Source organism: Mytilus edulis, chromosome 13, assembly GCF_963676685.1.
Source record: "Mytilus edulis chromosome 13, xbMytEdul2.2, whole genome shotgun sequence".
NCBI classification, from domain to species: Eukaryota; Metazoa; Mollusca; class Bivalvia; order Mytilida; family Mytilidae; genus Mytilus; species Mytilus edulis.
In genome coordinates, this window is record NC_092356.1 from 15,247,241 (window position 1) to 15,260,566 (window position 13,326).

Genomic DNA, 13,326 nt, shown 5'->3' on the forward strand with positions numbered 1-13,326 from the left:
TTAAAGAGATCACTAAAGACCCAAATCCATGTTTAAAAAAACATAGACTAACAAGACCTATTAATAGGTATAAATAAAAACAAAAGAAAAAGTTAAATAATAATGACCAACAACGTACTCCTTTTTAAAGAGATCACTAAAAACCAAAATACATGTTTAAAAAAACAGACAAGAAAGACCTATTAATAGGTTTAAATAAACACCAAGGAAAAAGTTAAATATTAATGACCAACAACGTACCTCTTTTTAAAGAGATCACTGAAAACCAAAATACATGTTAAAAAAACAGACAAGAAAGACCTATTAATAGGTATAAATAAATACCAAAGTAAAAGTTAAAAACTAATGACCAACAACGTACCTATTTGTAAAGAGATCACTAAAAACCAAAATCTATCTTTAAAAAAACAATATTAATGAACAACAATGTACCTCTTTTTAAAGAGATCACTAAAAACCAAAATACATATTTAAAAAGGATTGACGAGAATGACCTATTAATAGATATTAATGAATACCAAATTAAAAGTTAAATCTAATGACCACCAATGTACGTCTATGGTTAAGGGTTTACTGAAAACCAAAATACATGTTATAAAAAATATAGACTAGAAAGACCTCATAAATAGATAAAAATAAATACCAAATTAAAAGTTAAATATGAATGACTAACAACGTACATCTTATTAAAGAGATCACTAAAGACCCAAATCCATGTTTAAAAAAACATAGACTAACAAGACCTATTAATAGGTATAAATAAAAACCAAAGAAAAAGTTAAATATTAATGACCAACAACGTACCCCTTTTTAAAAAGATCACTAAAAACCAAAATTCATGTTTAAAAAAACAGAGACAAGAAAGACCTATTAATAGGTTTAAATAAACACCAAGGAAAAAGTTAAATATTAATGACCAACAACGTACCTCTTTTTAAAGAGATCACGGAAAACCAAAATACATGTTGAAAAAACATAGACAAGAAAGACCTATTAATAGGTATAAATAAATACCAAAGTAAAAGTTAAAAACTAATGACCAACAACGTACCTATTTGTAAAGAGATCACTAAAAACCAAAATCTATCTTTAAAAAAACAATATTAATGAACAACAACGTACCTCTTTTTAAAGAGATCACTAAAAACCAAAATACATATTTAAAAAGGATTGACGAGAATGACCTATTAATAGATATTAATGAATACCAAATTAAAAGTTAAATCTAATGACCACCAATGTACGTCTATGGTTAAGGGTTCACTGAAAACCAAAATACATGTTATAAAAATTATAGACTAGAAAGACCTCATAAATAGATAAAAATAAATACCAAATTAAAAGTTAAATATGAATGACTAACAACGTACATCTTATTAAAGAGATCACTAAAGACCCAAATCCATGTTTAAAAAAACATAGACTAACAAGACCTATTAATAGGTATAAATAAAAACCAAAGAAAAAGTTAAATATTAATGACCAACAACGTACCCCTTTTTAAAGAGATCACTAAAAACCAAAATACATGTTTAAAAAAACAGAGACAAGTAGGTCAGACCTATTAATTGGTTTAAATAAACACCAAGGAAAAAGTTAAATATTAATGACCAACAACGTACCTCTTTTTAAAGAGATCACTGAAAACCAAAATACATGTTAAAAAAACATAGACAAGAAAGACCTATTAATAGGTATACATGAATACCAAAGTAAAAGTTAAAAACTAATGACCAACAACGTACCTATTTGTAAAGAGATCACTAAAAACCAAAATCTATCTTTAAAAAACAATATTAATGAACAACAACGTACCTCTTTTTAAAGAGATCACTAAAACCAAAATACATATTTAAAAAGGATTGACGAGAATGACCTTTTAATAGATATTAATGAATACCAAATTAAAAGTTAAATCTAATGACCACAAATGTACGTCTATGGTTAAGGGTTCACTGAAAACCAAAATACATGTTATAAAAAATATAGACTAGAAAGACCTCATAAAGAGATAAAAATAAATACCAAATTAAAAGTTAAATATGAATGACTAACAACGTACATCTTATTAAAGAGATCACTAAAGACCCAAATCCATGTTTAAAAAAACATAGACTAACAAGACCTATTAATAGGTATAAATAAAAACAAAAGAAAAAGTTAAATAATAATGACCAACAACGTACCCCTTTTTAAAGAGATCACTAAAAACCAAAATACATGTTTAAAAAAACAGACAAGAAAGACCTATTAATAGGTTTAAATAAACACCAAGGAAAAAGTTAAATATTAATGACCAACAACGTACCTCTTTTTAAAGAGATCACTGAAAACCAAAATACATGTTAAAAAAACAGACAAGAAAGACCTATTAATAGGTATAAATAAATACCAAAGTAAAAGTTATAAACTAATGACCAACAACGTACCTATTTGTAAAGAGATCACTAAAAACCAAAATCTATCTTTAAAAAAACAATATTAATAAACAACAACGTACCCCTTTTTAAAGAGATCACTCAAAACCAAAATACATATTTAAAAAGGATTGACGACAATGACCTATTAATAGATATTAATGAATACCAAATTAAAAGTTAAATCTAATGACCACCAATGTACGTCTATGGTTAAGGGTTCACTGAAAACCAAAATACATGTTATAAAAAAATATAGACTAGAAAGACCTCATAAATAGATAAAAATAAATACCAAATTAAAAGTTAAATATGAATGACTAACAACGTAAATCTTATTAAAGAGATCACTAAAGACCCAAATCCATGTTTAAAAAAACATAGACTAACAAGACCTATTAATAGGTATAAATAAAAACCAAAGAAAAAGTTAAATATTAATGACCAACAACGTACCTCTTTTTAAAGAGATCACTGAAAACCAAAATACATGTTAAAAAAACATAGACAAGAAAGACCTATTAATAGGTATAAATGAATACCAAAGTAAAAGTTAAAAACTAATGACCAACAACGTACCTATTTGTAAAGAGATCACTAAAAACCAAAATCTATCTTTAAAAAATAACAATATTAATGAACAACAACGTACCTCTTTTTAAAGAGATCACTGAAAACCAAAATACATATTATAAAAAATATAGACTAGAAAGACCTCATAAATAGATAAAAATAAATACCAAATTAAAAGTTAAATATGAATGACTAACAACGTACATCTTATTAAAGAGATCACTAAAGACCCAAATCCATGTTTAAAAAAACATAGACTAACAAGACCTATTAATAGGTATAAATAAAAACCAAAGAAAAAGTTAAATATTAATGACCAACAACGTACCCCTTTTTAAAAAGATCACTAAAAACCAAAATTCATGTTTAAAAAAACAGAGACAAGAAAGACCTATTAATAGGTTTAAATAAACACCAAGGAAAAAGTTAAATATTAATGACCAACAACGTACCTCTTTTTAAAGAGATCACTGAAAACCAAAATACATGTTGAAAAAACATAGACAAGAAAGACCTATTAATAGGTATAAATAAATACCAAAGTAAAAGTTATAAACTAATGACCAACAACGTACCTATTTGTAAAGAGATCACTAAAAACCAAAATCTATCTTTAAAAAAACAATATTAATGAACAACAACGTACCTCTTTTTAAAGAGATCACTAAAAACCAAAATACATATTTAAAAAGGATTGACGAGAATGACCTATTAATAGATATTAATGAATACCAAATTAAAAGTTAAATCTAATGACCACCAATGTACGTCTATGGTTAAGGGTTCACTGAAAACCAAAATACATGTTATAAAAATTATAGACTAGAAAGACCTCATAAATAGATAAAAATAAATACCAAATTAAAAGTTAAATATGAATGACTAACAACGTACATCTTATTAAAGAGATCACTAAAGACCCAAATCCATGTTTAAAAAAACATAGACTAACATGACCTATTAATAGGTATAAATAAAAACCAAAGAAAAAGTTAAATATTAATGACCAACAACGTACCCCTTTTTAAAGAGATCACTAAAAACCAAAATACATGTTTAAAAAAACAGACAAGAAAGACCTATTAATAGGTTTAAATAAACACCAAGGAAAAAGTTAAATATTAATGACCAACAACGTACCTCTTTTTAAAGAGATCACTGAAAACCAAAATACATGTTAAAAAAACAGACAAGAAAGACCTATTAATAGGTATAAATAAATACCAAAGTAAAAGTTAAAAACTAATGACCAACAACGTACCTATTTGTAAAGAGATCACTAAAAACCAAAATCTATCTTTAAAAAAACAATATTAATAAACAACAACGTACCCCTTTTTAAAGAGATCACTAAAAACCAAAATACATATTTAAAAAGGATTGACGAGAATGACCTATTAATAGATATTAATGAATACCAAATTAAAAGTTAAATCTAATGACCACCAATGTACGTCTATGGTTAAGGGTTCACTGAAAACCAAAATACATATTATAAAAAATATAGACTAGAAAGACCTCATAAATAGATAAAAATAAATACCAAATTAAAAGTTAAATATGAATGACTAACAACGTACATCTTATTAAAGAGATCACTAAAGACCCAAATCCATGTTTAAAAAACATAGACTAACAAGACCTATTAATAGGTATAAATAAAAACCAAAGAAAAAGTTAAATATTAATGACCAACAACGTACCCCTTTTTAAAGAGATCACTAAAAACCAAAATACATGTTTAAAAACACAGACAAGAAAGACCTATTAATAGGTTTAAATAAACACCAAGGAAAAAGTTAAATATTAATGACCAACAACGTACCTCTTTTTAAAGAGATCACTGAAAACCAAAATACATGTTAAAAAAACAGACAAGAAAGACCTATTAATAGGTATAAATAAATACCAAAGTAAAAGTTAAAAACTAATGACCAACAACGTACCTATTTGTAAAGAGATCACTAAAAACCAAAATCTATCTTTAAAAAAACAATATTAATGAACAACAACGTACCTCTTTTTAAAGAGATCACTAAAAACCAAAATACATATTTAAAAAGGATTGACGAGAATGACCTATTAATAGATATTAATGAATACCAAATTAAAAGTTAAATCTAATGACCACCAATGTACGTCTATGGTTAAGGGTTTACTGAAAACCAAAATACATGTTATAAAAAATATAGACTAGAAAGACCTCATAAATAGATAAAAATAAATACCAAATTAAAAGTTAAATATGAATGACTAACAACGTACATCTTATTAAAGAGATCACTAAAGACCCAAATGCATGTTTAAAAAAACATAGACTAACAAGACCTATTAATAGGTATAAATGAAAACCAAAGAAAAAGTTAAATATTAATGACCAACAACGTACCCCTTTTTAAAAAGATCACTAAAAACCAAAATTCATGTTTAAAAACAGAGACAAGAAAGACCTATTAATAGGTTTAAATAAACACCAAGGAAAAAGTTAAATATTAATGACCAACAACGTACCTCTTTTTAAAGAGATCACTGAAAACCAAAATACATGTTGAAAAAACATAGACAAGAAAGACCTATTAATAGGTATAAATAAATACCAAAGTAAAAGTTAAAAACTAATGACCAACAACGTACCTATTTGTAAAGAGATCACTAAAAACCAAAATCTATCTTTAAAAAAACAATATTAATGAACAACAACGTACCTCTTTTTAAAGAGATCACTAAAAACCAAAATACATATTTAAAAAAGGATTTACGAGAATGACCTATTAATAGATATTAATGAATACCAAATTAAAAGTTAAATCTAATGACCACCAATGTACGTCTATGGTTAAGGGTTCACTGAAAACCAAAATACATGTTATAAAAATTATAGACTAGAAAGACCTCATAAATAGATAAAAATAAATACCAAATTAAAAGTTAAATATGAATGACTAACAACGTACATCTTATTAAAGAGATCACTAAAGACCCAAATCCATGTTTAAAAAAACATAGACTAACAAGACCTATTAATAGGTATAAATAAAAACCAAAGAAAAAGTTAAATATTAATGACCAACAACGTACCCCTTTTTAAAGAGATCACTAAAAACCAAAATACATGTTTAAAAAAACAGAGACAAGAAGGTCAGACCTATTAATAGGTTTAAATAAACACCAAGGAAAAAGTTAAATATAAATGACCAACAACGTACCTCTTTTTAAAGAGATCACTGAAAACCAAAATACATGTTAAAAAAACATAGACAAGAAAGACCTATTAATAGGTATAAATGAATACCAAAGTAAAAGTTAAAAACTAATGACCAACAACGTACCTATTTGTAAAGAGATCACTAAAAACCAAAATCTATCTTTAAAAAACAATATTAATGAACAACAACGTACCTCTTTTTAAAGAGATCACTAAAACCAAAATACATATTTAAAAAGGATTGACGAGAATGACCTTTTAATAGATATTAATAAATACCAAATTAAAAGTTAAATCTAATGACCACAAATGTACGTCTATGGTTAAGGGTTCACTGAAAACCAAAATACATGTTATAAAAAAATATAGACTAGAAAGACCTCATAAAGAGATAAAAATAAATACCAAATTAAAAGTTAAATATGAATGACTAACAACGTACATCTTATTAAAGAGATCACTAAAGACCCAAATCCATGTTTAAAAAAACATAGACTAACAAGACCTATTAATAGGTATAAATAAAAACAAAAGAAAAAGTTAAATAATAATGACCAACAACGTACCCCTTTTTAAAGAGATCACTAAAAACCAAAATACATGTTTAAAAAAACAGACAAGAAAGACCTATTAATAGGTTTAAATAAACACCAAGGAAAAAGTTAAATATTAATGACCAACAACGTACCTCTTTTTAAAGAGATCACTGAAAACCAAAATACATGTTAAAAAAACAGACAAGAAAGACCTATTAATAGGTATAAATAAATACCAAAGTAAAAGTTAAAAACTAATGACCAACAACGTACCTATTTGTAAAGAGATCACTAAAAACCAAAATCTATCTTTAAAAAAACAATATTAATAAACAACAACGTACCCCTTTTTAAAGAGATCACTAAAAACCAAAATACATATTTAAAAAGGATTGACGACAATGACCTATTAATAGATATTAATGAATACCAAATTAAAAGTAAAATCTAATGACCACCAATGTACGTCTATGGTTAAGGGTTCACTGAAAACCAAAATACATGTTATAAAAAATATAGACTAGAAAGACCTCATAAATAGATAAAAATAAATACCAAATTAAAAGTTAAATATGAATGACTAACAACGTACATCTTATTAAAGAGATCACTAAAGACCCAAATCCATGTTTAAAAAAACATAGACTTACAAGACCTATTAATAGGTATAAATAAAAACCAAAGAAAAAGTTAAATATTAATGACCAACAACGTACCTCTTTTTAAAGAGATCACTGAAAACCAAAATACATGTTAAAAAAACATAGACAAGAAAGACCTATTAATAGGTATAAATGAATACCAAAGTAAAAGTTAAAAACTAATGACCAACAACGTACCTATTTGTAAAGAGATCACTAAAAACCAAAATCTATCTTTAAAAAACAATATTAATGAACAACAACGTACCTCTTTTTAAAGAGATCACTACAACCAAAATACATATTTAAAAAGGATTGACGAGAATGACCTTTTAATAGATATTAATGAATACCAAATTAAAAGTTAAATCTAATGACCACAAATGTACGTCTATGGTTAAGGGTTCACTGAAATCCAAAATACATGTTATAAAAAATATAGACTAGAAAGACCTCATAAAGAGATAAAAATAAATACCAAATTAAAAGTTAAATATGAATGACTAACAACGTACATCTTATTAAAGAGATCACTAAAGACCCAAATCCATGTTTAAAAAAACATAGACTAACAAGACCTATTAATAGGTATAAATAAAAACCAAAGAAAAAGTTAAATATTAATGACCAACAACGTACCTCTTTTTAAAGAGATCACTGAAAACCAAAATACATGTTAAAAAAACATAGACAAGAAAGACCTATTAATAGGTATAAATGAATACCAAAGTAAAAGTTAAAAACTAATGACCAACAACGTACCTATTTGTAAAGAGATCACTAAAAACCAAAATCTATCTTTAAAAAACAATATTAATGAACAACAACGTACCTCTTTTTAAAGAGATCACTACAACCAAAATACATATTTAAAAAGGATTGACGAGAATGACCTTTTAATAGATATTAATGAATACCAAATTAAAAGTTAAATCTAATGACCACAAATGTACGTCTATGGTTAAGGGTTCACTGAAAACCAAAATACATGTTATAAAAAATATAGACTAGAAAGACCTCATAAAGAGATAAAAATAAATACCAAATTAAAAGTTAAATATGAATGACTAACAACGTACATCTTATTAAAGAGATCACTAAAGACCCAAATCCATGTTTAAAAAAACATAGACTAACAAGACCTATTAATAGGTATAAATAAAAACAAAAGAAAAAGTTAAATAATAATGACCAACAACGTACTCCTTTTTAAAGAGATCACTAAAAACCAAAATACATGTTTAAAAAAACAGACAAGAAAGACCTATTAATAGGTTTAAATAAACACCAAGGAAAAAGTTAAATATTAATGACCAACAACGTACCTCTTTTTAAAGAGATCACTGAAAACCAAAATACATGTTAAAAAAACAGACAAGAAAGACCTATTAATAGGTATAAATAAATACCAAAGTAAAAGTTAAAAACTAATGACCAACAACGTACCTATTTGTAAAGAGATCACTAAAAACCAAAATCTATCTTTAAAAAAACAATATTAATGAACAACAATGTACCTCTTTTTAAAGAGATCACTAAAAACCAAAATACATATTTAAAAAGGATTGACGAGAATGACCTATTAATAGATATTAATGAATACCAAATTAAAAGTTAAATCTAATGACCACCAATGTACGTCTATGGTTAAGGGTTTACTGAAAACCAAAATACATGTTATAAAAAATATAGACTAGAAAGACCTCATAAATAGATAAAAATAAATACCAAATTAAAAGTTAAATATGAATGACTAACAACGTACATCTTATTAAAGAGATCACTAAAGACCCAAATCCATGTTTAAAAAAACATAGACTAACAAGACCTATTAATAGGTATAAATAAAAACCAAAGAAAAAGTTAAATATTAATGACCAACAACGTACCCCTTTTTAAAAAGATCACTAAAAACCAAAATTCATGTTTAAAAAAACAGAGACAAGAAAGACCTATTAATAGGTTTAAATAAACACCAAGGAAAAAGTTAAATATTAATGACCAACAACGTACCTCTTTTTAAAGAGATCACGGAAAACCAAAATACATGTTGAAAAAACATAGACAAGAAAGACCTATTAATAGGTATAAATAAATACCAAAGTAAAAGTTAAAAACTAATGACCAACAACGTACCTATTTGTAAAGAGATCACTAAAAACCAAAATCTATCTTTAAAAAAACAATATTAATGAACAACAACGTACCTCTTTTTAAAGAGATCACTAAAAACCAAAATACATATTTAAAAAGGATTGACGAGAATGACCTATTAATAGATATTAATGAATACCAAATTAAAAGTTAAATCTAATGACCACCAATGTACGTCTATGGTTAAGGGTTCACTGAAAACCAAAATACATGTTATAAAAATTATAGACTAGAAAGACCTCATAAATAGATAAAAATAAATACCAAATTAAAAGTTAAATATGAATGACTAACAACGTACATCTTATTAAAGAGATCACTAAAGACCCAAATCCATGTTTAAAAAAACATAGACTAACAAGACCTATTAATAGGTATAAATAAAAACCAAAGAAAAAGTTAAATATTAATGACCAACAACGTACCCCTTTTTAAAGAGATCACTAAAAACCAAAATACATGTTTAAAAAAACAGAGACAAGTAGGTCAGACCTATTAATTGGTTTAAATAAACACCAAGGAAAAAGTTAAATATTAATGACCAACAACGTACCTCTTTTTAAAGAGATCACTGAAAACCAAAATACATGTTAAAAAAACATAGACAAGAAAGACCTATTAATAGGTATACATGAATACCAAAGTAAAAGTTAAAAACTAATGACCAACAACGTACCTATTTGTAAAGAGATCACTAAAAACCAAAATCTATCTTTAAAAAACAATATTAATGAACAACAACGTACCTCTTTTTAAAGAGATCACTAAAACCAAAATACATATTTAAAAAGGATTGACGAGAATGACCTTTTAATAGATATTAATGAATACCAAATTAAAAGTTAAATCTAATGACCACAAATGTACGTCTATGGTTAAGGGTTCACTGAAAACCAAAATACATGTTATAAAAAATATAGACTAGAAAGACCTCATAAAGAGATAAAAATAAATACCAAATTAAAAGTTAAATATGAATGACTAACAACGTACATCTTATTAAAGAGATCACTAAAGACCCAAATCCATGTTTAAAAAAACATAGACTAACAAGACCTATTAATAGGTATAAATAAAAACAAAAGAAAAAGTTAAATAATAATGACCAACAACGTACCCCTTTTTAAAGAGATCACTAAAAACCAAAATACATGTTTAAAAAAACAGACAAGAAAGACCTATTAATAGGTTTAAATAAACACCAAGGAAAAAGTTAAATATTAATGACCAACAACGTACCTCTTTTTAAAGAGATCACTGAAAACCAAAATACATGTTAAAAAAACAGACAAGAAAGACCTATTAATAGGTATAAATAAATACCAAAGTAAAAGTTATAAACTAATGACCAACAACGTACCTATTTGTAAAGAGATCACTAAAAACCAAAATCTATCTTTAAAAAAACAATATTAATAAACAACAACGTACCCCTTTTTAAAGAGATCACTCAAAACCAAAATACATATTTAAAAAGGATTGACGACAATGACCTATTAATAGATATTAATGAATACCAAATTAAAAGTTAAATCTAATGACCACCAATGTACGTCTATGGTTAAGGGTTCACTGAAAACCAAAATACATGTTATAAAAAAATATAGACTAGAAAGACCTCATAAATAGATAAAAATAAATACCAAATTAAAAGTTAAATATGAATGACTAACAACGTAAATCTTATTAAAGAGATCACTAAAGACCCAAATCCATGTTTAAAAAAACATAGACTAACAAGACCTATTAATAGGTATAAATAAAAACCAAAGAAAAAGTTAAATATTAATGACCAACAACGTACCTCTTTTTAAAGAGATCACTGAAAACCAAAATACATGTTAAAAAAACATAGACAAGAAAGACCTATTAATAGGTATAAATGAATACCAAAGTAAAAGTTAAAAACTAATGACCAACAACGTACCTATTTGTAAAGAGATCACTAAAAACCAAAATCTATCTTTAAAAAATAACAATATTAATGAACAACAACGTACCTCTTTTTAAAGAGATCACTGAAAACCAAAATACATATTATAAAAAATATAGACTAGAAAGACCTCATAAATAGATAAAAATAAATACCAAATTAAAAGTTAAATATGAATGACTAACAACGTACATCTTATTAAAGAGATCACTAAAGACCCAAATCCATCTTTAAAAAAACATAGACTAACAAGACCTATTAATAGGTATAAATAAAAACCAAAGAAAAAGTTAAATATTAATGACCAACAACGTACCCCTTTTTAAAAAGATCACTAAAAACCAAAATTCATGTTTAAAAAAACAGAGACAAGAAAGACCTATTAATAGGTTTAAATAAACACCAAGGAAAAAGTTAAATATTAATGACCAACAACGTACCTCTTTTTAAAGAGATCACTGAAAACCAAAATACATGTTGAAAAAACAGACAAGAAAGACCTATTAATAGGTATAAATAAATACCAAAGTAAAAGTTAAAAACTAATGACCAACAACGTACCTATTTGTAAAGAGATCACTAAAAACCAAAATCTATCTTTAAAAAAACAATATTAATGAACAACAACGTACCTCTTTTTAAAGAGATCACTAAAAACCAAAATACATATTTAAAAAGGATTGACGAGAATGACCTATTAATAGATATTAATGAATACCAAATTAAAAGTTAAATCTAATGACCACCAATGTACGTCTATGGTTAAGGGTTCACTGAAAACCAAAATACATGTTATAAAAAATATAGACTAGAAAAACCTCATAAATAGATAAAAATAAATACCAAATTAAAAGTTAAATATGAATGACTAACAACGTACATCTTATTAAAGAGATCACTAAAGACCCAAATCCATCTTTAAAAAAACATAGACTAACAAGACCTATTAATAGGTATAAATAAAAACCAAAGAAAAAGTTAAATATTAATGACCAACAACGTACCCCTTTTTAAAGAGATCACTAAAAACCAAAATACATGTTTAAAAAAACAGAGACAAGAAAGACCTATTAATAGGTTTAAATAAACACCAAGGAAAAAGTTAAATATTAATGACCAACAACGTACCTCTTTTTAAAGAGATCACTGAAAACCAAAATACATGTTGAAAAAACATAGACAAGAAAGACCTATTAATAGGTATAAATAAATACCAAAGTAAAAGTTAAAAACTAATGACCAACAACGTACCTATTTGTAAAGAGATCACTAAAAACCAAAATCTATCTTTAAAAAACAATATTAATGAACAACAACGTACCTCTTTTTAAAGAGATCACTAAAAACCAAAATACATATCTAAAAAGGATTGACGAGAATGACCTATTAATAGATATTAATGAATACCAAATTAAAAGTTAAATCTAATGACCACCAATGTACGTCTATGGTTAAGGGTTCACTGAAAACCAAAATACATATTATAAAAAATATAGACTAGAAAGACCTCATAAATAGATAAAAATAAATACCAAATTAAAAGTTAAATATGAATGACTAACAACGTACATCTTATTAAAGAGATCACTAAAGACCCAAATCCATGTTTAAAAAACATAGACTAACAAGACCTATTAATAGGTATAAATAAAAACCAAAGAAAAAGTTAAATATTAATGACCAACAACGTACCCCTTTTTAAAGAGATCACTAAAAACCAAAATACATGTTTAAAAACACAGACAAGAAAGACCTATTAATAGGTTTAAATAAACACCAAGGAAAAAGTTAAATATTAATGACCAACAACGTACCTCTTTTTAAAGAGATCACTGAAAACCAAAATACATGTTAAAAAAACAGACAA